The sequence below is a fragment of the Nicotiana tabacum genome, chromosome 12 (assembly GCF_000715075.1).
Source record: "Nicotiana tabacum cultivar K326 chromosome 12, ASM71507v2, whole genome shotgun sequence".
NCBI classification, from domain to species: Eukaryota; Viridiplantae; Streptophyta; class Magnoliopsida; order Solanales; family Solanaceae; genus Nicotiana; species Nicotiana tabacum.
In genome coordinates, this window is record NC_134091.1 from 47132116 (window position 1) to 47159313 (window position 27198).

Genomic DNA, 27198 nt, shown 5'->3' on the forward strand with positions numbered 1-27198 from the left:
TGGTTCTGCTGTGCATCGCGTTCGCGTGGACTATGCCACGAATGCGTAGAGTCTTTTTGTGTCGGTGTGATTTTGTTCATCGCGAATGCGATGGTCTTCCCGCGTTCATGAAGGGTGTTGCTGGAGCAGTATTATAAGGTACTCTATTTCGGGGGTTTCAGCCATTTTTACATATTTGGAGCTATGGAGCTCAGATTGAGGTGATTCTTGAAGCAATTTTCACATGCGGATTATGGTAAGTGTCCTCTACTCATTTTTGATTTTATATCATGAATCTACCTTCGTTTTTGGCATTTGATCGAGGGTTTCAAAAGAAAAATTTGGGGTTTTGACTAAAATTTCATAGAGCAAATTCTTGAGTTTTGAACACCGATTTGGAGTCGGATTTGAATGAAACTAGTATGGTTGGACTCGTAATTGAATGAGTTGTCAAATTTAGCAAGTTTTGTTGGGTTCCGAGGTGCGGGCTCGGGTTTGATGTTTTTGGTTAATTTTGGGCTTGTGAGTAAAGATTCGACCTTTATCAATTGGAATTGTTTCCTTAGACTTTATTTGATGTATTCGAGTTGCTTTTTGCTAATTTTGAGCCGTTCATTGGTCAGTGCACGCGACATGACATTTTTGGAGCATCGATTGGCTTGCTCGGTATTGGATTTGGCTTGTTCGAGGTAAGTAACACTTCTAAACTTAGAGCTGAGGGTATGAACCCTTATTATACGTGTTATGTATTTTGTTTGGAGGTGACGCACATTCTAGGTGACGGGCGTGTGGGCGTACACCGTAAAAATGGAGACTCGATCGATTCCGTATAGTTGTGTAGTCAATTAACTTGTATTTTCCATGTATTTTTCATGTGTTAGAGAAACTGAGCTGTGACTCATGTTAGAAATCTTCATTAGGTAAATACTGGTATTATTGGGACCCCCTGAGGCCATTTCTGTTGTCTAATTATATGTTAAAATTATAATTTCGTACTTAGTCATATTCATTCATTGCATATCATATCTCAGTTTCTGTTATTATTTATTGATGCATCATATCATTATTTGGGGCTAGTTTCATGACATTGTGAGCCCGAGAGACTGAAGAGATTGATGATTGAGTGAGGCCGAGGGCCTGATTGTGAGTGATATTTGTAAGATCGGGCTATATGTCGTAGCATGTTTATTTATTTATTTATTTATGCCTGGACCTGGCTTATTATAGCACTTCGGTTAAAGGAGCCCCTCCGGAATCTGCACACCCACAATGAGCGCAGTGGATATTATATTTGAGATGGAGTCCCCTGGGCATAGAGTTTCCCTATATATTCACATTTGGGATGGAATTCCCTGGGCATTGAGTTGCCCTATATAATCATATTTTGGATGGAGTTCCCCGGGCATGGAGTTACCATATATATTTATATTGAGGGATGGATCTTCCCTGGTCTAGACCTGCCCCGTACACTCTGAGAGTGCGAGTACATGCGTTCATCATTAAGATGCATTGCATTTGACATGCGTACTTGGGATACAGGCATAGAGATGCATTTTCTCATGCTACCCGATCTTGGTGACATTCATTATTTCACTTCTATATTGACATGTAGGCATAGAGATGTATTTTCCTCATGCTATCTGAAAATGAAACACCTTATTTATTGTTGAAAGGTTTTTTTTTTCTAGAAAAAATCACAGTTTTCAAACTTATTCATATATTTTTGAGGTTTTCGGTGAAAGATTTGGGATCTACTGTTATACTTGAAAAGCATGCCTATTTTCCGTAACTATGAACCAACTGAGTTATTTCTTGTACCATCTTTATTATATTGTTATGAACTATTGCTGGTTATTGGAGTTGGACTTTGACCCTTGTCCCAGCTCGTCACTACTTTCAACCTAAGGTTAGGTTTGTTACTTATTGAGTACATGGGGTCGGTTATACTCATACTACACTTCTGCATCTTACATGCTGATGTTGGATGCTGATGTAGCTGCGTACGGCGGGAGCTGGATCTGAAGATGTACCTGCATTCTAGTCATAACTGCCTCTTGATCGTGGTAGCTTTAGTATTTCAGATCTGTTCATGTAAATTTCAAACATATGGTGAATTTTATTGTAAACCAGCTCTGTAAACTCTATATCTTAGAAGCTCATGATTTATACTACCAGTCCTTGAAAAATTCTTGTATAAAAGCAATTGTATTATCATTTATTTTCTTAATAAATCTCATTAAATTGGATAGTTGTTAATTGGCTTACCTGATGGGTTGGGTTAGGTGCCATCATGACTAGCTGGATTTTGGGTAGTGACAGCAATAGATAAAGTTAAAATCTTTATACTTCTCTCAAAAAGTTAACCCAGTGCTTGCCCGGTCAAAACCTGGGTCCAATGGTAGATTCTGTCTACCCTTGACCCAATGAGTTCATATATGTGATTAGTTTCAAAATTCGAGTCCAAATCGACTCTCAAAACTCAATTTCTTATTTTTCAAAAAATTGACAAAGTTTCACAAATTTTCACTTTGATTCATGATTTTGATGTTAAAATCTAAGATATGTTGATGCAATATAATTATAAATAGATTAGGATCACTTACCCAAGGTTTGTAGGTGAAACTCCCTTCTCCAAATCGCCTCCTACCGAGTCTAGGGTTCAAAATTGAGTGAATGAGTTAAAAATTCCCGTCCCTCAGCTTTTTGTTCAGTCGCAGATGTCACAAATGCGACCTAGGGTTTGCAACGCAAATGCGAATAATCCCTCACAAAAGCGAAGACCTTCCATTTCTGCTGTCATCGCAAATGCGATGAAAAGTTCGCAATTGCGAATGTTGGACTTTCGCAAATGCGACCATGAAGATCGAAAATGCAAACTAGCTCCCCCCAGGTGCCTATCGAAAATGCGAACACTGGTTTTGCAAAATGCGAGCCCAACAGACTTGGCCTAATATTGCAATTGCGATCCCAAAACTCGCAAATGCGACACCTAAGGCACCTATGCAAAAACCAGCAAACTTAAACTCTATCAACACTCCGCTAAGCGTCCGAAAGTCACCCCGAGCCCTTAGGGATACAAACCAAACATCAATACAAGTCTAAAAATATCATACGAACTCGCTCGCACGATCAAAATACAAAAATAACATCTAAAACTATGAATTGAACTCTAAAATGCATGAATTTCGAAGACATTTTTCAAGAACTTCTAGAATTACAACGAAGCGTCAGAATCCTATCAAATCAACTTTAAACGACACCAAATTTTGCAGACAGGTTCTAAATACCACAACGGACCTATTCCAAGTCTCCAAATCAAATTCTGAGCTCGATAGCTAAAAGTCAACCTGCAGTCAAACATTCTAATTTTAAATTGCCAAATTTTGGCAAATCAACATAAATTGACTTACGGACATTCAAAATAAATTCTGAGCATATGCCCAAGTCCTAAATTACAATACGAATCTATCAGAGTCATAAATATATAGTTCCGAGGTCATTTTCATAAAAGTCAAAATTTAGTTAACATTTTCAAATTTAAACTTTTAAGTCAAGAATCAAGGGTCCAAATTAACCCGAAAGCTTTCCGGAACAAAACTAACCAAGTTCGTAAGTCATAAAATCATAAACACACATGTGCAAAGCATGAAAAGGGAAACGAGGTGCAATTACACAAAATAATCGATCGGGTCATTACACGTACTACGGTAAATTGAAGAACATGTAGGAAGAACTTATTGGTTACACAAAGAATCTGATATGTACATGTGTTGGGTGTACATGTGGGGAATCAGAGCGCAGATTAGCAACGGAGCTTGGATATATTTTCCCAATCAGAGATCCATGGATCACAGACGGTATCTCCTCCTGGCCTTTCTCCTCTGAAAGCGTACGAAGGAACTGGTAGAAGAACGTGAAAAGGAGAAAGTTCATCAATTCTTAATGGGACTTGATGATGATGTCTTTGGTGCTACACGTTCCAACATATTAATTATGGAACCTCTACCCACGTTGAATAGAGTTTATGCCATGATTTTAGAAGAGGAGAAACATCGAAATGTTGCTCGAGCTAAGGAGGACTGTGCAGATTCTGTTGACTTTGATGTGCAGTCCTTATCTCATGATCGCATCAATTACAATGGTGGAACATGTAATAATGCAGATAAACCAACATGTGGTAATTATGGAAAACTTGGACATAAAAAGAAATATTATTTTCTATTGATCGGGTAATCTAAATGGTGGGGTACAAGACGGGGAGGAGGAAGAACTACTGGACGTGGTCGTGGCGGACGATTTGGAAACTTTGGTAATTATGGACGTGGTGGCACTGGACGTGGGACTACAACAATTGCTAACGCTGCACAAGCAACCGAGTCAAATAGTAAAATAGAGGAAAATATTAATGCTTGGATAGGGTTATCTAATGAGCAGTGGAATGCACTGGTATATATCCATGCTTAATTCTCACAATAAGAACCATGGTAAATTATCAGGTTATACTTTTGAAGTTCGTTGGATTGTCGACTTGGGGTATCTCACCATATGAGTGGTGATGCCAAGTTATTGATGATGTGACACCATATCTAGTAGGACTTCCAAACGGTTCTATGACTATGGCTTCGAAGGCGGGGACTAATATATTCAAAAATAATCTGAAATGGCATCATGTTCCTTATGTACCTCAATTAAAATGAAATTTAATCTTTATGTCTAAGCTCGCTAATGAAAATAATTGCTTATTCATATTTGCTGACATGCTTTGTGTGATACATGACCGGACTTTAAGGACAGTGACTGGGGTAGGTGAAAAATGCGATGGGGTATATTAATTGAAGTATGTGGAACGAGCGCAAGCAAATAACACCCATAAGGTGGATAATTTTGATTTATGGCATCGTCGGCTTGGTCATCCCTCCAATAAGATAGTTTCTCTTTTTCCTTGAATTAGTAGTTGTAGTAGAGCATATGAGTTGTGTAATGTTTGTTTAATAGAAAAACAGACAAGAGAAATTTATTCGAATAGTATGAATAAAAGTACTGATTTATTTGAATTAACTCATTGTGATGTATGGGGGCCTTATTGTATTCCTTCTTCTTGTGGTGTTGTGTATTTCCTTACTATTGTGTATGATTTTTCTCTTGGTGTGTGGGTCTACTTAATGGCCGATAAAAGTGAGGTTAAACATAAAATAAAATAATTTTGTTCCATGGTTATGACTTAGTTTCAGAAAAGGGTGAAAATACTTAAAAGCGACAACGGTAAGGAGTTTACTTGTCTTCATACTTTCTATGCGGAGCATGGAATAGTACATCAAACAACTTGTGTTGATACACCTCAGCAAAATGGACGAGTAGAACGAAAGCGTCGTCATATTTTGAATGTTGCTTGTGCACTCTGTTTCCAAGCTAATTTGTCGATCTCATTTTGGGTAGAATGTGTTTTGAGTGTAGTTCATCTTATTAATTGAACTCGTACTCCCATGTTGAATGGAAAGACTCCTTATGAGTTAATTTTTGGAAAAGAATCTTCCTATAAGCCTCTAAAAGTATTTGGATGTCTATGTTTTGCTCATCTTATGTCCCGTGAAAAAGATAAGCTTAGCTCCTATTTCGCTGGATACCCTTTAGAAGGGATGGCATGTCTATGATTTAGACACTGCAGATTGTTTTGTGTCTCGTGATATTATTTTTGATGAAGAAGTCTTCCTTTATGCTAGTTCATTATTTGACTCTGAGCCTACCACTCCGCTAGATTCTGCTGGTTCTTTGCCAACTAATGATCATATTATGCAACATGACCACTCACCCTCTGTTCACTCAAGGGGGAGTTTTGATATTGAGCCTAACATAAATAAAGAAGGAGGGTAGATGTTACTTCTCCTAGTCCAATTCAGGAGGAAAATTTGAACACAAGTTCTACCATTGTGGATACAGAAACTACTACTACTATTACTGCTACTGCTACGGATGAAGCTCTTGGTCGGGGACATCGAGAACTCAAAGTGTCTACCACATTATAAGATTATGTATTTTACTTAACTCAATTTCATACTACTTTGTGCATAGATACCCCAATGCAAAGTTCAACACCCACTCATTCGCAGTCCTCAGGTATGTCATATCTCATAGCTAACTATGTGACTTGCAACAATTTTTCTTCTAGACACAAGAGCTTTCTGGAAGTTGTTACTGCAAGTATTGAACCCATAAGGTTGTATGATGATGTACGTGGCCCTCTTTGGCGAAGTGCTATGAAAGAAGAAATTGATGCACTGCAAAAGAATAGTACAAGGACATTAGAGTTTCTTTCCCTGGAAAAGAAGACTATCACATGCTAGTGAGTATATAAACTCAAATATAATTCTCATGGTACAGTTGAGCGATTTAAAGCTTGGCTAGTGGTTCTTGGTAACAACCAGGTGGCTGGAATTGAATACAATAAAACAAACTTTCGCTCTGATGGCGAAAATGGTTACTACATGAGTTTTCCTTAGCATTGATGTGGCTAAAAAATGGGAGTTGTATCAAATGGATGTTCATAATGTATTCTTGTACTGGGATCTATATGAAGATGTTTATATGCAAATCCCATCTGGATTTGGGACCTCGACTCAAGGGAAAATGTGTCGCCTTCGCAAATCTTTATATGGGTTGCTACAAGCTCCAAGAAATTGGTTTGCAAAACTTGCTACTGCCTTAAAGACATTTTATTTTGTGCAATCATTTGCAGATTAATTATTATTTATTTTGTCATATAAAAAATTGGTTGACATTGTAGGTTCTTGTTTATGCCGACAATCTAATCATTGCAGGAGACGATTTTGGTGCTATTGCTAACTTCAAACAATATTCTTATCGCTGCTTTCACATGAAAGATCTTGGGCCATTAAAATATTTTTTGGGGATAGGAGTGGCCAGAGGTACAAATGGTATGCTTACTTGTCAGAGAAAATATGCACTCGATATTTTGAGTGAAATTGGACTTCTTGGAGCCAAACCTGCTAGCTTTCCTATTGATAAGAATCATAAGCTCGCATTGGACAATGGTAATAATTTTTTTGAACCTAAAAAATATAGACGATTGGTCGGTCGACTGATTTATTTGACCATCATTCGTCCTGAGTTGTTGTCACGACCCAAAATCTAACTAGTCGTGATGGCACCTAACCCAACCCTCTAGGTAAGCCAATTAATAATAATCCAATTTAAAATGAGATTTACTGAGAAAATAAATAATGAAATAATTGAACTTTTATACAAAAATACCAAGGGTCGGTAGTACAAATCATGAGCTTCTAAGACTTAGAATTTTATATAGCTGGTATGAAATAAATACATCATCTGTTCGAAATATATATAAACATATTTATAAATCTAAAGCTACCAAGAACAAGAGACAACTATAATTGGGACGCATGTACATCTTCAATGACAGCTCCCACCACACATAGCAATATCAACTCCAAAATCTGCATGCAGGGTGCATAAGTGTAGTATGAGTACAACTATTGACAGCACTGACGAACTCAGAAAAACGATCAGAGTCCAACACCAATAGCCGAAAATAACTTGTAACAATATAATGAAAGCAGTACATGTAATATTCAAAGATCTCATGCTCAGCTCGTTCATAGTTACAGAAGAATAGACATGCTTTTCAGGTATAACAGAAAAATCCAAATCTTTCACCGGAATTACATAAATATGAGTATATCATAAAACTGTGATTTTTTCCAAAACTTTCAACAACAGATAAGATATTTCATTATCAGATAATATGAGAAAAACACATCTCTATGCTTACATGTCAATATGCAAGTCAAGTCATCAATTATCATATACCGTCCAGCATGAGGAATATACATCTCAATGTCTACATATCAAATCATGAATGTCACAATATTGTATAGCATGAGAAAAATGCATCTTTATGCCTACATGCCAAGTATGCATGTCAAATGAATAATTTCACGGTGATATTCTCTAGTACTCTCACCCTCAAACACACTTAAGCAGCCTGTCTCGAACTCCCACTCATCACACACAATCACTCAGCAATGTACGGTACCTGCACTCATTGCTGGTATGTCAGACTCCGGAGAGGCGGATCCTGCCCATGCGCTAATATAAAGCCAACATGGCCTATCGCGGCGTGCAACTTGATCCCATAATAAGTCAACAAAGCCTGATGCGCCGCGCAACCTGATCCCATAAATAAGCCAATAAGGCCTGCTGCGGTATGCAACCCGATCCCATAAATAGCCAATAAGGCCTACTGTGGCGTGCAACCCGATCCCATAAATAGCCAATAAGGCCTGATGCGACGTGCAGCCCGATCCAATAAATATCACTCACAATTCAACTCTCAAGCCCCAACTTAGTCATCAATCTCTCAAGTTTCAAGGGCTCACACTCCCGTACCACTCAACCCAAATAATGATAACATATGATGTAATAATGAACGATGAACAGAGACTGAGATATGATATGCAAACGAAATATCATGACTGAGTATATAATTACAGTTAGAGCAGATAACTCAAAACAACAAAGATAGCCTCATTAGGTATCAACCGAATAAGCGCATAGCCTAAACATGATTTCTAACATGATTCACATCTCATATAATCAAACAAGTAGGGAGAACATGAATGTAACAAGATATAACAGCAAAACAAGTCCAATCATATTCTAATGTCAACAAGAATAATGATTTCATCGGTGCACACCCACAAACTCGTCACCTAGCATGTGTATCACCTCAATACATCTCTTATAGCATAGTTCCTAGGGTTAAATACCCTCAAATCCAAGTTTAGATATGTTACTTATATCGAACAAGCCAAATCCAATACCGAGCAAGCCAAACAATACTCTAGAAACGCCATCTCGCGCATAAAAACCTCTGAACCGCCCGAACCTGATCATAAGCAACTCAAATACATCAAATAATGCCTAAGGAAAAAATCCCAACCTATAAAGGCCGAATCTTTAATCAATAACTCAAATTCAACCAAAAAGGTCAAAATCGGGCTCATACCTTGGAACCCGATAAAACTAATAAATACGAAAAATCCATTTAATTACGAGTCTAACCATACTAATTTCACTCTAATCCGACTCCAAATCGATGTTCAAAACTCAAAAATTCACTTTAGGAAAGTTTAGACAAAACCCCCCAATTTCTCTTTTGAAATCATCAATCATATGCCAAAAATGAAGATAGATTCATGAAATATAATCAAAATCGAGTAGAAAATACTTACCCCAATCAATGTGGTGAAAATCTCCTAAACATCGCTCAAATCCGAACTCCATAGCTCCAAATATGATAAAATAACTCAAAGGTCCAAAATAGAGTACTTATATGCACTGCCCAGTGGTACTCTACGCGATCGCAGCAATACCCTCGCGATCGTGATGCACAAATATACGCTGTCACAATTAACTCTACGCGTTCGCAGCACAAGACTCACAAACACGATACAAAAAGCTGACATAACTACATGAACGCGGGAGCATCGTCGCGGACGCAAACAAGAAACCATCGACTGCCTAGCTCAGCCAAAACACTACGTGAACGCGTAGAAGTAGACACAATCGTGAAGAAGACTAATCCCCACAACCTACGAGAATGTGATCACCTAGTTCCGAACGCGATGAAGTAAATCACCCAGCTCCCATAATATAGTACATGATCGCGGTCTCCTTTTCGCAATCGCGATGAGAAAGTGAAACACCAGAAATCAGCAGAACACAACAGTGCCAAAATTCGTCTGAAACACACCCCCGAGCCCCTCCAGGACCCCGTCCTAACATGCCAACAAGTTACAACACATAACATAGACCTAATCGAGGCCTCAAATCACACATAACAATATCAAAACAATGATTCACACCTCAAATCAAACTTGACAAACTTTTGAACTTTCAACTTCCAAAACTCGTGTCGAACCATATCAAATCAATGCGGAACGACCTAAATTTTTGCACACAAGTTCCAAATGACATAACGAAGCTATTTCAATTCCCGAAACCATAATCCAAACCCGATATCATCAAAGTCAATTCCCGGTCAAACTTATGAACATTCCAAACCTTTAAATTGCCAACTTTTACCAAATAGTACTGAAACCTTCTAGAAACATCCAAATGAAAATCCGGGCATACGCCCAAGTCTAAAATCGCCATCTGGACCTAGATTAACCATCAAAACTTTGATCTGAGGTCAAGTACACAAAAGTCAGACTTAGTCAACTCTTCCAACTTAAAGCTTCCTAGTTGAGAATCATTCTTTCAAATCAACTCTAAATCACCTGAAAACCAAAACCGACAATTTAACAAGTCATAATACATCATATGAAGCTACTCAAGACTTCAAATAGCTGAACGGAATACAAATGCTTAAAACGACCGATCGGGTCCTTACATTCTCCCCCACTTAAAAATACGTTTGTCCTCGAACGTGCCAAGAGTCGTTCCAAGGCCATCAATTCACTGTGTAATCTTACCATGCACATACCCGAGGGTGATCCCATGTCACCCTGTTTCATATAAGCATGACAACACAACATAACTGAAGATCCTCACTTCATCCTTAGCCCATAAACCTTGGTACCCAATTTCCAACATCCAGAATTCCTTACAAGACCCGAATCTCGCATCTATACATTGTATAAGTCTAAACAAGCTATATCAAGCCATAATGATAACCCAAGATGTAATCACATGATATACCACATAACTCACATACTCGTAGCAATAATTTCTGATCATAGTAGCTGCTAAAAAACAAACCCGATACCGATAAAAATCCTCATAGCATATAAAACCTCGTTCAAAACCTTTGTACACTGCTGATGATGAAAGAAACACGCAGAAGCTCATAACAACTCATCTGACCAACAAGTCATGGAGCTCTCTCTCTCTCTCGTCCGACCATAACCAATGCCAAATTCTAAGCCGACTTCCGATATTATTCTTCCAAACATACCGTAATCTAATCTGATAGTATATTATTCTAGGTCCAATGACCTTATCTCATCAAACAAAGTTATTCTACTGACATGCCACACCAATACAACCTAAATCCACAAACCGTGCAATCCACGCACCAATAAGCAATAATTCAAATGTATTCAAACATTGAAAATGACTTAAATGAGAGAGTCATCCTGCAAGCTCAACAAGTACCACCACAAACAGAATGCTATGAACTCAGCACACATAGTAGAACCAAGACACATGAATCTATCACAAAGGATCATGTCCCAACATAATCTCGCTACAATGTGTGACCCATCTAAACACCGGTCCATATGAAATACCTCAAGCAACAATGCTCAAACAAATCAACAACCACGTGCAATTCGACATCAAGTACACAAAGTGCATGACCATAACAATGGAGAGGCAACTAACACAATATACCATAGCCGGAAAGACCATAACCAAGGCGCAGTCAACTATTTAATACCCCAATAACCATCACGCTCGAATTCCGCTACAAGGTCCAGACAGAACCATATTATGTGTGCATATAACCAACAAATCACAACCCCTCGTAGCATAGAAGAGTAACACATAGAACATATCAGAACACGAACAAGTTCAACTTTAACAGAATGATACACTCCTCAACACTAACAGTTCTGAGTCAACAAATCGGATCCAGCATAGAATACACATCCTCCTTGACCTACCAATGGGCACCAAAATCAACTCCGATCATCCCCAAATGGATAAATAGCCCTCCAAAATTCCACAATGATCTAACCATGACACGTACGACCATCTGGCTAACTTTGGCCACATTTTCACAGTCTACAACCCCGAAACAATCTGCTTCTGAGAACTCACAGTCTCCAAATCCACAGAACACATGAACCATCATAGCTGATCCCAATTCCACCACTCGAATGACTAACACATCTCTCATTCACAATCATCCTACGAGAAATACTTCTATAATTCCCTCACGCCACATGGCAAAATCTGAACATCAGTTGTCGCTCAAACAAGCGAGTACTGCAATACTAATGAAGCATCCGTAAGTCAAAATACAGTGCACCTTCTTAAATATGCACCTTTATCATGAAATAACAAGTAGTAATAGCATTCATCTAGTCATCTGAAAGCGTTCATGTTGTCTAAGAGGTCATGACCTTTCATTCCAAAACTGAGCCACCACTTTGTACATGCAAATCTCAATACCACACGTCGCACCGCATCTATCATGCCATCATATAAAAACGCGAAAAACCCCATTATCCACTCTGGGTCATAAGCAGAATACATACTCGATCATTCGGAAACCTTCCACTTGATCCCATCCAGGAGAAGATCACAATGCACAACCAAACTCCACATGCGTGTAGAAACTATCCATCCGAAGTCGTGGTAGAAATCATCAAGAACACTTTGAAACCCATCTGCACATAACCAAGCCATCAGAACTGAATCCCTATAACTCAACCAAGTCACGCAGGTCGCCAAACCCAAGAGTATTGCGACAAAACACCTATAGAGACTCACTACATCATAAGTACCCAAAGAACCGATCATATCTATCACCGTGCTGATCCAACCTACTACCACGCCGTCCTACTTCTTCGAGTTTCCTCTGAATTGCCGTCAAGTTAATATTTCTTCTTGCCATAATACCACAATCCTGACCCAAATCTCACCACACGAGATCCTAGTATAAAACCATACCGTCCTAAGGCCCAAAAGCAGTTGTATTCCCTCTTAAGCACCCCAAAAGTACCACAACCGAGACACCCACTCTGAGGAGGTCTTCTGTGAATTTAAAGTTGTCATTTTACCTTTCTGATAGTGAAATATAAAATCCATAGTGATACATAAATACCGCAAGTCCCGGCACCATCCAGTGCAAATCTCATATCTTAGCCCTATACAAATCCGAGAAAATCCTCCAAACGCCACATATGAATCTTGAACTCTTTAGAACTTTCTTGAGAGTTATCCTCTCTGCTCAAATCTCAATTGCTTCGCCCAAACGGGCTGAACGACCTGTGCCCCATTAGCACAATAACACCCAAAGGAGTAATCCACACTCGTAAGCAACTAAGTGAATCCCTTTTCTTAGTACATTACATCCATTACGCATAACAGACCCAAATCATTCCAAGACTTCCATATATCCATAAGGTGTAATACCTCATGCATTCATAAATTTCCTTGCTTAAGTCATCCTCAAAACCAACCTCTGCAAGTCATAACCGATACATAAGTATGCCTCAAGCCGAAATCAATGCAACACATAACCGTGTAATCAAATCGTCAATAGCAGACTCTCCCATTTGGCTCAAAGCCATGGAACAAAATATCCGAGAACTCACAATACCCATACTCTATTACCGTCATAATACCGCAATGAAATTCAACTTAATCTTCATGAACCCACGTAGCACTAATCATAAAAATACCTCGAATCATCTGTTACACTCACATTCATCCCTGTGACAGTCAAGACAACTCCCTCAAGTGATCCAAACTCAATTTGCAATACATATAACCCACTGGTAGAAAGAAACTCTCCACATAACATCATAAGGGTCACACATCCGTAGATTACCCCGTAGGTGATAACTGACCTGCTTAACCTCAAACTGACATCTCTTTATACCCTTTCATGGCCATAACTACTACACAATCACTTAATCTTCCTGAGTCTGAACTCATCAACAAGACATGAGAATCTACTTCTTCCCACAAATAAATAACATGAAAGATCCTTTAACACGGTCATAATTCGAGACTGTACAACACATCAAGACAAAATTCAAGCATTCAATAGTCCTTTTTACATCCAAGCAACCCTTCTCGTAACATCAAAGCCATCTAAATACATCTCGTAGTCACATGATACACATCATATAGCTATCCAACCACTCACCGAGCCGCCAGTCCCACTCATAGGGACACCACCAGACATAGAAGTCCAAACGCACATACTCACACAATTGAAACCACCGAGCCCAAGCTGCGGTCATAACCTGGCCTCAAGTTTTCCAGACTGGCCCAACTCCAAAACACAAAAAAACTCATCTCGCACCTCATCCATGGAATCATAAGTCGTTGATGCACAACTAATACCGAACGCTCGCATACGCATACGAGTGAGTGGAAAGAATTCAAAGGGATACACTTTAATATGAATCAATGATGCACGATAAGGAAAGAAAGATGGGAAGTTTATCCTAAACACCCTGTAGCCTCTCGATGATAGGTATAGACGTCACCATACCGATCTGCAATACTCTACTATACACTTGCTCATGACTCATAGAACCTATGAGCCTAGAGCTCTGATACCAATTTGTCAACCAAAAATCTAACTAGTCGTGATGGAACCTAACCCAACCCGCTAGGTAAGCCAATTAATAATAATCTAATTCAAAATGAGATTTACCGAGAATATAAATGATGAAATAACTAAACTTTTATACAAAAATCTCAAGGGTTGGTAGTACAATTCATGAGCTTCTAAGACTTAGAATTTTACATAGCTGGTATGAAATAAATACATCATCTATTCAAAATATACATAAAAATATTTATAAATCTAAAGCTACCAAGAATAAGAGGTAGCTATAATGACGCATGTATATCTTCAATTCCAGCTCCCACCATACACAACAGCATCAACTCCAAAATCTGCACACAAGTTGTAGAAGTGTAGTATGAGTACAACCGATCCCATGTACTCAATAGGTAACAAACCTAACCTTAGGTTGACAGCAGTGACGACCTCGGAAAAATGGTCAGGGTCCAACACCAATAGCCGAAAACAACTCATAACAATATAATGAAAGCATCACATGTAATACTCAAAAGATCTCATGCTCAGTCGTTCACAATCACAGAAGAATAGACATGCTTTTCAGGTATAACAGAAAAACCCAAATCTTTCACCAGAATTACCCAAATATAAGTATATCAGAAAATTGTGATTTTTCCCAAAACTTCCAACAACAGATAAGATATTTCATTATCAGATAACATGAGGAAAGTACATCTATATGCTTACATGTCAATATGCAAGTCAAGTCATCAATTATCATATACCATCCAGCATGAGGAATATACATCTCAATGTCTACATGTCAAATGTACATGTCAAATCATGAATGTCACAATATTGTATAGCATGAGAAAAATGCATCTCTATGCCTACATGCCAAGTATGCATCACAAATGAATAATTTCACAGTGATATTCCCGGGTACTCTCACCCTCAAACATACTCAAGCTGCCTGTCTCATACTCCCACTCATCACACACAATCACTCAGCATTGTATGGTACATGCGCTTACTGCTGGTATGTCAGACTCCGGAGGGGCGGATCCTGCCCAAGCGCTAATATAAAGCCAACATAGCATGCTGCGGTGTGCAGTCCGATCCCATAATAAGTCAATAAAGCCCGATCCCATAAATGAGCAAATAGGGCATGCTGCAGCGTGTAGTCCAATACCATAAATAGCCAATAAGGCCTGCTGCGACGTGTAGCCTGATCCCATAAATAGCAAATAAGGTTTGCTATAGTGTGCAACCCAATCCCATAAATAGCCAATAAGGCATATTGCTGCTTGCAACTCGATTCCATAAATAGACAATGAGGCCTTCTGCGGTGTGCAGCCTGATCCCATAAATATCACTCACAATCCGGCTTTTAGGACCCAACTCAGTCATCAATCTCTTAAGTCTCAAGGGCTCACACTCTCATACCACTCAACCCACACAGTGATAACATATGATGTAACAATAAATGATGAACAAAGACTAAGATATGCAAATGAAGGATCATGACTGAGTATATAATTACGGTTAGAGCAGATAACTTAAAACAACAGATATAGCCTCATTAGGTTTCAACTGAATAAGCGCATAGCCTAAACATAATTTCTAACATGATTCACAACTCATATAACCAAACAAGTACGGAGAACATGGATGTAACAAGATGTAACAACAAAACAAGTCTGGTCATAGTCTAATAGTCTACTAGAATCATGCTTTCACTGGTGCACGCCCACACGCTCCTCTCCTGGCATGTGTTTCACCTTAATACATCTCTTATAACATTGTTCCCAAGGTTAAATATTCTCAAATCCAAGTTTGGAAATGTTGTTTAACTCGAACAAGCCAAATCAAATACTGAACAAGCCAAACAATACTCTTGAAATGCCATCCCGTGCGTAACAACCTCTAAACGACTCGAAACTAACCAAAAGCAACTCAAATACATCAAATAATGCCTAAGGAAACAATCTCAATCAGTAAAGGTCGAATCTTTAATCAATAACTCAAAGTCAACTAAAAACGTCAAACACAGACTCACACCCCGGAACCCGACAAAACTTACAAATTTCGATAAACCATTTAATTATGAGTCCAACCATACTAATTTCACTCAAATCCGACTCCGAATCGATGTTAAAAACTCAAATATTCACTTTAGGAAACTTTAGACAAAACCACTCAATTTCTCTTTTAAAATCATTAATCAAATGCCAAAACCGAAAATATATTCATGAAATATAAATATAACCGAGTAGAATATACTTACCCCAAATCCAAGCTCCATAGCTCCAAATATGATAAAATATCTCAAAGGTCCGAAATAGAGTACTTATATGCACTGCCCAGTGGTACTCTACGCGATCGCAGTAGTACCATCGCGATCATGATGCACAAATATACGCTGCCACAATTAACTCTACGCGTTCGCGGCACAAGCCTCGCGAATACAATACACAAAGCTGAAAGAACTACACTAATGCGGGATCATCATCACGGATGCGAACAAGAAACCATCAACTACCCAGCTAAGCAAAAACACTATGCGAACGCGTAGAAGCAGACACAATCGCGAAGAAGACTAATCCCCACAACCTACGAGAATGTGATCACCTAGTTGCGAACACGATGAAGTAAATCACCCATCTCCCATAATACAGTACATGATCGCTGTCTCCTTTTCGCAATCCCGATGAGAAAGTGAAACACCAGAAATCAGCATAACACAGTAGTGCCAAAATGAGCCGAAATTCGTCCGAAACTCACTAGAGCCCCCTGAGATCCCGTCCAAACATGCCAACAAGTTCCAAAATATAACACGCACCTACTTGAGGCCTCAAATCACACATAACAACATCGAAACGGTGAATCACACCTTAAATCAAACTTGACGAACTTTTAAACTTTCAACATCCAAAATGCATGCCGAACTATAGCAAATCAACACGGAATGACCTCAAATTTTACACACAAGTCACAAATGAAATAATGAATCTATTATAATTACCGTAACCATAATCCAAACCTGTTATCATCAAAGTCAACTCCCGGCAAACTTATGAACATTCCAAACCTTTAAATTGCTAACTTTTGCCAAATAGTACTGAAACCATCAAGAAACATCCAAATGCAAATACGGGCATACGCCCAAGTCCAAAATTACCATCTGGAACTAACGGAACAATCAAAACTCTAATTCAAGGTTAAATACATAAAAGTCAAACTTGGTCAACCCTTCCAACTTAAAGCTTCCTAGTTGAGAAGCATTCTTCCAAATCAATGTTGAATCACTTGAAAACTAAAACCGATGATTCACACAAGTCATAATATATCATATGAAGCTACTCAAGACTTCAAATAGCTGAACAGAATGCAAATACTCAAAACGACCAGTCGGATCATTACACTTATTCTATTCAGTTCATATATTAGCTTCGTTCATGCGTTGTCCAAAAGATAGACATTGGGAGGAAGCATTGCATGTACTGAGATATTTGAAGGGCAATCCAGGTCAGGGAATTTTCTTATGAACTGATAGAAATTTGCTCTTACATTCATATTGTAATTCTGACTATGCAAGTTGTCCAATGACACGACGTTCTTTAACTGGTTATTTTATTCTACTCGAAAATTCACCTTTCTCTTGGAAAACCAAGAACAAACATATTGTCTCTCGCTTCTCAGCCAAAGGAGAATATCGTTCGATGGAAACAACGGTGTGTGAGTTGAAATGGCTCAAGACTCTGTTACGATCCTTAGGTGTCTTTCACAAGGATCTTGTTCGCTTGTATTGTGATAGACAAGTTGCTCTACATATATCTGCAAAGTCAGTTTTCTATGAGCTTACTAAGCACATTAAGGTTAATTATCACCTCATACGTGATAATATAACATTTGGTCACGTTGTTGCATCTCATGTGCGCACTTCTGAAAAACTTGTAGACATATTTACTAAAGCACTTGGGAAAAACAATTTTTGTACCTACTTCGCAAGTTGGGCATTCGCGATCTTCATGCTCCAACTTGAGGGGGAGTATTGGGAGATATAGCATAGCTATAAATATGGTGTAATATTATTTTTGTGTTTATTTTAGGAAGTTGTATATGTTTAGTAGACTATAGTAATGGTTGCCTTATTTTCTACAATAGCTTACTTAGTTAACAAGATATAGGTTTTGTATATATTAGCTCCGATTTATTCAATGAAGCATCATTTTTCTTTCTAGATCACCGCTTCCCTAATTAAGACTCCTTGTATGTGATCTTAAAGTGTATGACTTGCGGGAATGGTTGGTTTAGGTTTGGAAGGGTTCGGATTGAAATCAGAACACTTGGTTCCTAAATTGTGGCTTAAGATGGCCAAGTTTGACTTGAGTCAACATTTCGAGTAAATGATATCAGAACTAGCATTTGATGGTTTCAATAGGTTCGTATGATAATTTTGGACTTGGGCGTGTGTTCTGGTCGAATTTCAGGTGATCCGGGAGCGTTTCGGCACTTAATGTTGAAAGTTAGATCATGGATGGTTTTCTAGTTCTTTAAATTTGATTTGGAGTAAACTTTGGTTTTATCGAGGTCTGTTTGGGATTCCGAGTCTTGAAATAGATTCTATGTAATTTATGACTTGTACGTAAAATTTGGTATCATTCCGAGTTGTCTAAGTATGATTTGACGCATTCGGAGCTAGTTAAAAAGTTTGAAGTTCATAAGTTGATTCAATTTGGATTTGGGGTGCGATTCTTGGTTTTAATGTGGTTTTACGTGTTCCGAGGTTTCAGCAGTTCTGAATTATGTTTATATACTTGTTTGTTCTATTGGACGGGGGGGCGGGTTGCTTGGGTGTGTTTCGGACTACCCGGAGCTAAGTCGCAAATACCATAAATTGATGTTCTAGTTTCCTTCTTCACGAATGCGGAGAAGGAGTCGCGTTCATGATGAAGGAATGGGGTTGGGTGCTATTTTTGCCTACGCATTCACAAGAAATGGACCACGTTTGCGATTCTCTAGGCCACTGGCCTTCGCGTTCGCGCTCAAGCCTTCGCATTCGCGAAGTGTGAGGCCAGCTGGGGAGGGGGTCAGTAGATGGCCTTCGCGTTCGCATTGAGGCTGTCGCGTTCGCGATGGGCAGGTAAGCTAAGCCTTCGTGTTCGCGAGGCTAGTCTCACGTTCACGAAGGGCATTTTTCTTGGGCTTGGCATTTTCCCTTCGCGATCGCGAATGCCCTATCGCGATCGCGAAAAAGGAATCACTGGGCAGAAAACATTTTAAAGACGGGACTTAGGCTTATTTTTCTCATTTGTCACTTGTGTGGTCCAAATTTGGAGTTTTTTGGAGAGGGGTTTACATCAAACATTGTAAGGGGAGTAATTTTTATCTAATGTAAGTTAAATACATAGATTATGAGTAGATTTTAACGGGTAAAATATGAAAATTTTAGGATTTTGTTGAAAAACCTACGTTTTGATAAAAATGGGATTAGACCACAAAAATGATTATGGAATTGAGTAAAAATTATATATTTAAATTCGTAAAGTTATGGGTAATATTTATTTGCGAAAATTTCCAGAAACCGGGCGCCTGGGCCCGTGGGTGAATTTTAGGAACCTTCCAAATTAGGTTGGGTAATTACCCTAGTGGTTAAATTATGAACTTTTAAGCACTTATTGATTAGTTTATACGACTTTTGATTAGCTTCGGATTACTCGGCTTCGTATGGGGAGTTCTAGTGAGGTTAAAGAGTCGTTTAGTGGACTTGAAAGCGAGGTAAGTCTCTTGCCTAACCTTGTAAGAGGAAATTTATCGCCTTAGGTTTATTATTTGTTGTGTGCTACTTGTTGTGTGGAGCTACATACGCACGAGGTGACGAGAGTCTGTACGTAGCTATATTTATGTTATGTCCGGATAGACTTAAATTCAGATCATGCCTTAACCGGTGCTATTTGTATCTATCGTGTATAATGATTTCCTTGATTATGACTAAGATCGAGAATTAGATTAAAGATATTGATTTAGCCTCTTACTTTAGAAAATTTGGGAAATATTTGATGAACTATGGATCCGTATTTTCTCGACTCCCACGTACTTCCGCGAGATAGGTAAATTTCTCTACTCTTATGGAATCGGGTCATTTGCCTCGGTAGTGAATTAAATTACTCTTATGGGATCGGGTCGTTCACCTCGGCAGTATGGTAACACTATTCTTATGGGATAGGGTCGTTCACCTCGGCAATATTGAGTACTACTATTCATGGGATCGGATTGTTCGCCTCGGCAGCTTCGTACTTAATATTTGAGAGTGGATTTGGTTTGGTAACATTTGAGTTAGCGCCTTCAAGGCCGGCTATGACATGTTCGGTTATTTGATATAGACTCATGTATGGAATTAATGTAATTACTTTTATTTATTTGGTTTCTACTTGTTGTACATTCTCCATGTCTACTTTATGTATTTCTATTACTGGTTGACCACTAGTAACTGTGAAGTCGACCCCTCGTCACTACTTCTTCGAGATTAGACTAGATACTTACTGGGTACGCATTATTTTTCGTGCTTATGCTACACTTCTGCACTGAATGTGGAGGTACTAAGACAGGTACTACCAGTGGTCACATGGCCGCGTAGCCGTACTTCTACGGAGACTTAGTGGTGAGCTGCTTGCCTTGCTCCGATCTGCAGCACCATAGTCTCCCTCTACCTCGTTTATTATTTTTATCTATTACCCTTCAGATAATAGTTGTATTAGTTTTGTATATTCTTTAGATTGCTCATGCACTTGTGGCACATGGTTTTGGGGGCTTTTAACATTTATGTACTGTTGTGCTTATCATTACTGTCACTACAGTTGATGCATTTCTCACGCTGGTATTTTTGTTGAGAAAAGAGTATGTACGGTTGCATGAGATCTTACTTATTTCGTTCTTTTAAAAAGAAAACTTTTATTTTAAAAGTTAAAAAGGGATAACTAAATTGTAGGTTCACTTGTGGGCTTGTCTAACGGCTGCATTATATGTCTTCACGATCTATCATGGGTTTTGGGTCGTAACAGCAACAGAACATTATTCTATCTTAAGCTCTTCAGAATGATGCATAGAATTAATCTTGTATTTAGTACAAACTTTTGCTCCATATATAATTAGAAGGCAAAATACATAAAGCGTCCCTTTAAGTTGTCCCTAACGATCAACTAAACACCTCAACGAAGCCTATTTCCAGTTAAACACTTCAAGTGCTTATAAAGTATATCAAATAAACACCTTGGGCTGACATGACAAATCAGTTGTGTCTCACTACAAATTGAGCGCGTGAGGACTTGAATTATGTTCTTTTCTTTTTCTTTTCAATTTAAATATTTTATTTTGGCCCACACCCAAAGTTGTTCAAGAAGAAGGAAAACAACAATACCCTAATGCGATTTTACAACCGTCCACCGATGCGATTTTACCTACTTCACTACTGGCAACGGCAGATTAAATTCGCCTCACATTGATCACTTCAACAACTCCATTAATAATTTTAATTCTACCTTTATCATTATTAATATTAGATTTGTCACCACCCACGGCAATACTTTCTTCAGTACTTCTTTGTTACTAGTACCATTTGGGATTTAGGGTCGGATTTGGCGATGGAAGTAGTGCGCTGATATGAGTTTACATCTTTGATGGAAAGTTTCAGGGGAAGAAGAAGAGAAGCTTCGGTGAGAGAAAGTGGTATTATTCCAGCGAGAGAGGGGGTATTATTTTGTCTTTTATGTTGTTTGTTTTTTACTTATTTTAATTCTTATTGTTTATCCATGTGTCAACTATTAATTGGTTCTTAATATAGAGTCTGAATGTGTGTTACACGCGGTAGGGGCTGACTAGGTCGGGTATTGTTTTTATACACTTTATAAGTACTTAGAAGTTTTTAACTGGAAATAGACTTAATTGAAGTGTTTAGTTGATCGTTGGGGACAATTTAAACGAGTTCTTTATGTATTTCGCCTAATTAGAAAGAGGAAGTTGTATATCAAGAACCCTGTCAAGAAAAATCTTCCTCTCTCTTTTCACAAAATAAGAAGGAGAAAAGCTTATAATCACAATGCCTATATATTGAATCCATAAATGTAAAATATGTGTATTTTATAAACATATTTATCATACTTAAAAATATTTGATCTACTTTAACTTTTAATTCTTAAATTATAAAGTTAATTATTTCATTTCATATCAACACTTAATACGAACGAGAAACCCTTGTCCTCCTTGTTTGTTCTTGAGCAGCATATATTTTACCTTGCATTCCTCGTGGGTTTTAAGGAGGACTATTCAAATAATCTAAATATCCAAATAAGAGTAGCAAGTAAAAGAAGCGAATAAGTGATTCCACTTTGGTTAGCTGGCATGCTTTTAGCTTTCTAAAAAGGTAGGTGAATCCAATTACCAGTGCAGCTGTAGCATTAAATTTAGAAATGACTGTATGCTATATATCATGTCAGTGGGGACAACTTGTAGTTTAATGGAAAGTGAGAGAAGGCTAGAACTAAAAGCTATTTTGGCCGAGCCGTTAAAAACTGCTTATTTTAAAAAATATTCTTATTTAAAAGTGTTTTTCGAAAAAATAATTTGAAGAATAGTAGTTTGTGTTTGACCAATGCATTTTAAAAATACCTTTTACAATATTTGATAAACAAATTATGTTTGGCCAATCTTTTTAAAAGGTACGTTTCGATATCAAATTACAAAAAAGGATAGTAAATGTTCAATTCACAATTAGTATTATTTATAAAAGAAAATTGAATTTATACAATATAACGAAAAAATATATAATAAAATTTTTGATCAATATAAAATATAGTTATTCAAAGAAATAATATTGGGTATATAGTATCACTTATTGTATACATGATGATTCAAATATATTAATAAACATCGATATAAATTAAAAATCTACTACATAAACCCTATATAAAATTAGAAGAAATCAATTTATAGTAGAGAGACTATTTTAAAGAAGAAAAATAAAGAAATGGATGGTAGAAACAAAAAAATAGAAAGGAAAAGTTAAATTAATGAGGGATAATTTAAAAAATATAAACATTTGGGAATGATATTTTTGTCTTGAAAATTTTATTTTTCTGCTTCCGCTTCTTGAAAGAAGCTTTAATTTGTAGCTTCTTTTTCAAAAGCAGAAAAACTGTTTTTACTGATGCTCAAAAGCACTTCTCTATCTTGGCCAAACACCTTAATTTTTGAAAAAAATATTCTTTTTTAACAAAATAAAAAATACTCTTAACTTCCTAGAAGCTTGGCCAAATAATAAGCTTCCTATTAGTGTTACTTTAACGTGTTGTTGTTTCAACTGGCGATTCTATTGCCTAGGGATATATATGGGTCAGGTTGGTTCGGATTTTCTAATTACCAAACCAAACCAATTGTATCGGGTTATTAAATCTAAATACCAAACCAAACCAATAAAAGTCAGGGTTTTTTTCGAATTTTTCGAGTTTTTCGGGTTTTTTCGATTTTTTTTTTCATAAAGTCTTCATAGCGCAAAACGTAAAATTTGTGCTCCAAATATTTCTTTAATCCTAGTAAGACAGAACTATATAAGGTATTTTTCAATGAAATAATATAACTATGAGATGAGTCATGACATTGTACTAAAATATTGAACAATAACGATAATAAAATTGCATAAAATAAATATTATTAATAAGCCATAATGAAAACAAACATAATTTAAAATTATGACTAATAAGTACTATTATTTACATGACTAACCACTAAAAGAAAAGTAAGTTATATATTTTATCTAAACCATGAAAAAACTAAAAAATATATATCCAACACTATTTTCATCTATAGTACAATTGAATTTAATGTCTTTTACTCCATCCGTTTCAATTTATGTGAACCCATCTGAGTGGGCACGGAGTTTAAGAAAAGAGAGAAGACTTTTGAACTTGTGGTGTAAAATAAGTCACATATATTTTGTGTGGCTATAAATCATTGCATAAAGGTAAATTGTTTCCAAATAAGGAAAGAAGTAATTCTTTTTGACACTGACTAAAAAGGAAATAGGTTCACATAAATTGAAACAAATGGAGTATTAGAATTAGTATTGATTTGGTTGTGGTTTAGGATTTATTTGAGTTACTAACATTTATGGACTATAAAACTAATTGGAGCATCCAAAAATTATAAGTTCAAGTTTGAAATAATACGTTAAAAGATAAAACTATAAAAAAGCTTAAGAAATATTTATAAACTACACTACCATAAATATTTTAATGTATTAAATATATTTAAAACTTTTATACATATAATGTCGGGTTGGTTTAGTTTCATTTTGACTTTTTTTAGTTAAAACCAAACCAAACCAAATATGGTCGGGTTTTTTTTTCCAACACCAAACCAAATCAAACCAAACCATAATCGCGTTTTTTTTCTCGATTTGACTCGAATTATCGAGTTGGTACGGTTTGTCAGTTTTATTTGTACACCCCTACTATTGCCAATAAATGACTATACTAAATTCTCTGGAACAGGCGAAACCTACCCCGCAAGGATGTTGCTTTATCTAACTCTTACTAGTAGCGGGAAAAAATCACTTAATGCACTTGAAAATATATAATATATGCAACGAGTACATCAATTTCGGACACAAGATACATAAAAACATTGGAACCTCAGCAGCTCTAGATCCAAAATTCACATATAAACTGATCAGTGTTGATAATAGACTACAACTTGCATATTGAATAGGCAACCATGCTCTTTCCCTAGACCCGACTTCACCTAGCCTCGTAAGGTGACATGGCTGCTGTCATATGTTATATTTTGTTCTCTTTTGCCACATTTCTTATTGTTCTTTTACTTCTATTTCTTTTAATTACAGATTTTGTTTTATCATTTAAAATATTTAATTTAGCGTTTGAAGTGAAAAAAATAGAATTCAACTCTACAAAAATAACAAGCTTTATCGTAGACATTTAGCATGCTATATCAAGGTTGTGTCTGTGGCGCAAGTCTGAGACCAGTGAATGTTATATATCGTGATCTTGTAATCTGCTAAATGTTTCAAAAAGTCTATGCTCATTAAAGCCTAACTGCCAAATGCGATATTCGGAGAATGGTAAGTAGGATACATTAATGAATAACAAGCAAAGAATATCTGACACAGCACTAGTCCAGAAATGTTACTCCCGTGATTTTTTTTTTATTCTTTTGTTGTGGTTCAAAATAAGTAATTTTTTCAGATTTTAAAAATAAATAAATTATTTTTTTTTATATTGCCCTTGGAGTAAATAGTGCTAAAGTATGTGTTAGGAGTATTTATGTGAAAAGATAGTAAATGTTAATATGATTAATTTTATTGCTAATTAATATTCTCTCCGTTTCAATTTATATGAACATATTTAACTAAAGAAAAAATTGAAGACTTTTAGAATTTGTGATTCTAAACAAGTCAAAAAGGCGCTCAGAGTATTTGTGTGGTTATAAAAGCTTCTCATTAAGGGTATAATTGTAAGTTTAAGCTAAATTGTTTCCAAATTTAAAAAATAGTCATTCTTTTTGAAACATACCAAAAAAGAAATAGATTTACATAAACTGGAATGAAAATAGTAATAAGATACAATTCTTAATCTGTGTTAAAACAGCCAAAAAATCACTTATCGTGACACGGATAACTAGCTAGTAGAGCTGTCAAGAAATTGGCATTCCATGGATTCCAAAAACCGAGAAGTGGAAGCACAGTGTTTAACCAATGACTTGCTTGTTCTCTAATTCCAATTACTATTGTTACCCGTTTACACAAAATTTCAAAAAAGAAACGAAACAAAAAGACGCTTTCTACTTTTTGTTATAAAGCACGGGTCCCGAAATATTTAGCAGCTTCCCAAGTTTATTTGGAATTAATTGGAGCAACTATATATATGACCGTTGCAATTATTAGCTCCACTCTATATTAGTATTAGGTGTAAGGCTTTAATTCTATCAAAAGATTATCTCTTCAATTTTCTTCTCACCCACTGTTCATATGCTTAACCCCACAATTAAATTTTTTAAAGATGCTCAAGCTTAAACATGGCAAAATGAGGGATGAATACTGTAGTTTTCTTTAAACAATATTATCATTCACTATACAAGATAATTGTTTACCCTCAAATCAAATAACAATAAAATTTATAAGTGGTTTTGAGAATACGCAGATTTATTTGACACGAAGCAACAAATAAGGACAAATAAATAAATAAGGATAAAATAAGCTCAAACCATATGAGGATGACGATTTAAACCTTAGTGAAATATTTGCCCTCATTTGGTGTTTCGTGTCAAACAAATCCACGTATCATCAAAATTACTTACAAATTAAATTGTTATCCGATTTTGAGGGTAAACAGTTTTGCGTCCACCGTGGGGGCTGAGGATAATAGTGATTATTTGATAAGAATTTCTATAACGCACACTATTTTACACTTATTCTTTGCAGTGTCTCTAATTACAGGTTAAAGCGCAAAATGTCAAACTCCCAGTCAACATCTCTACATGTCGGCGATGAGTCCGGTCATCACGGCGAAAACAACATAGTGCCCAGTGGCGGGACACCACCCGTTGATCCCGTCGGAATTCCGGTCGCTGACCCGATAGACGCCAACTCGCATATGGCCATCAACGCAAATCTGCCTACCGACCCCGAGAACAACGTCCGTGGTGAAGCCCGATCAGCAGCCCAAAATACACAAGACATTGAGGGGACGAGATAAATTTACGGGTGATCTTCGAAATGTAGAAGGCTCAACAGGCAGCGATAGCCAAGCTACGGAACCAAAGACAAGCACCGAGCAGAATTGAACCTGAACCATCCCGGAAAGTCATGCGTAGAAACGAACCGGTCGCAGAGAGGCCGA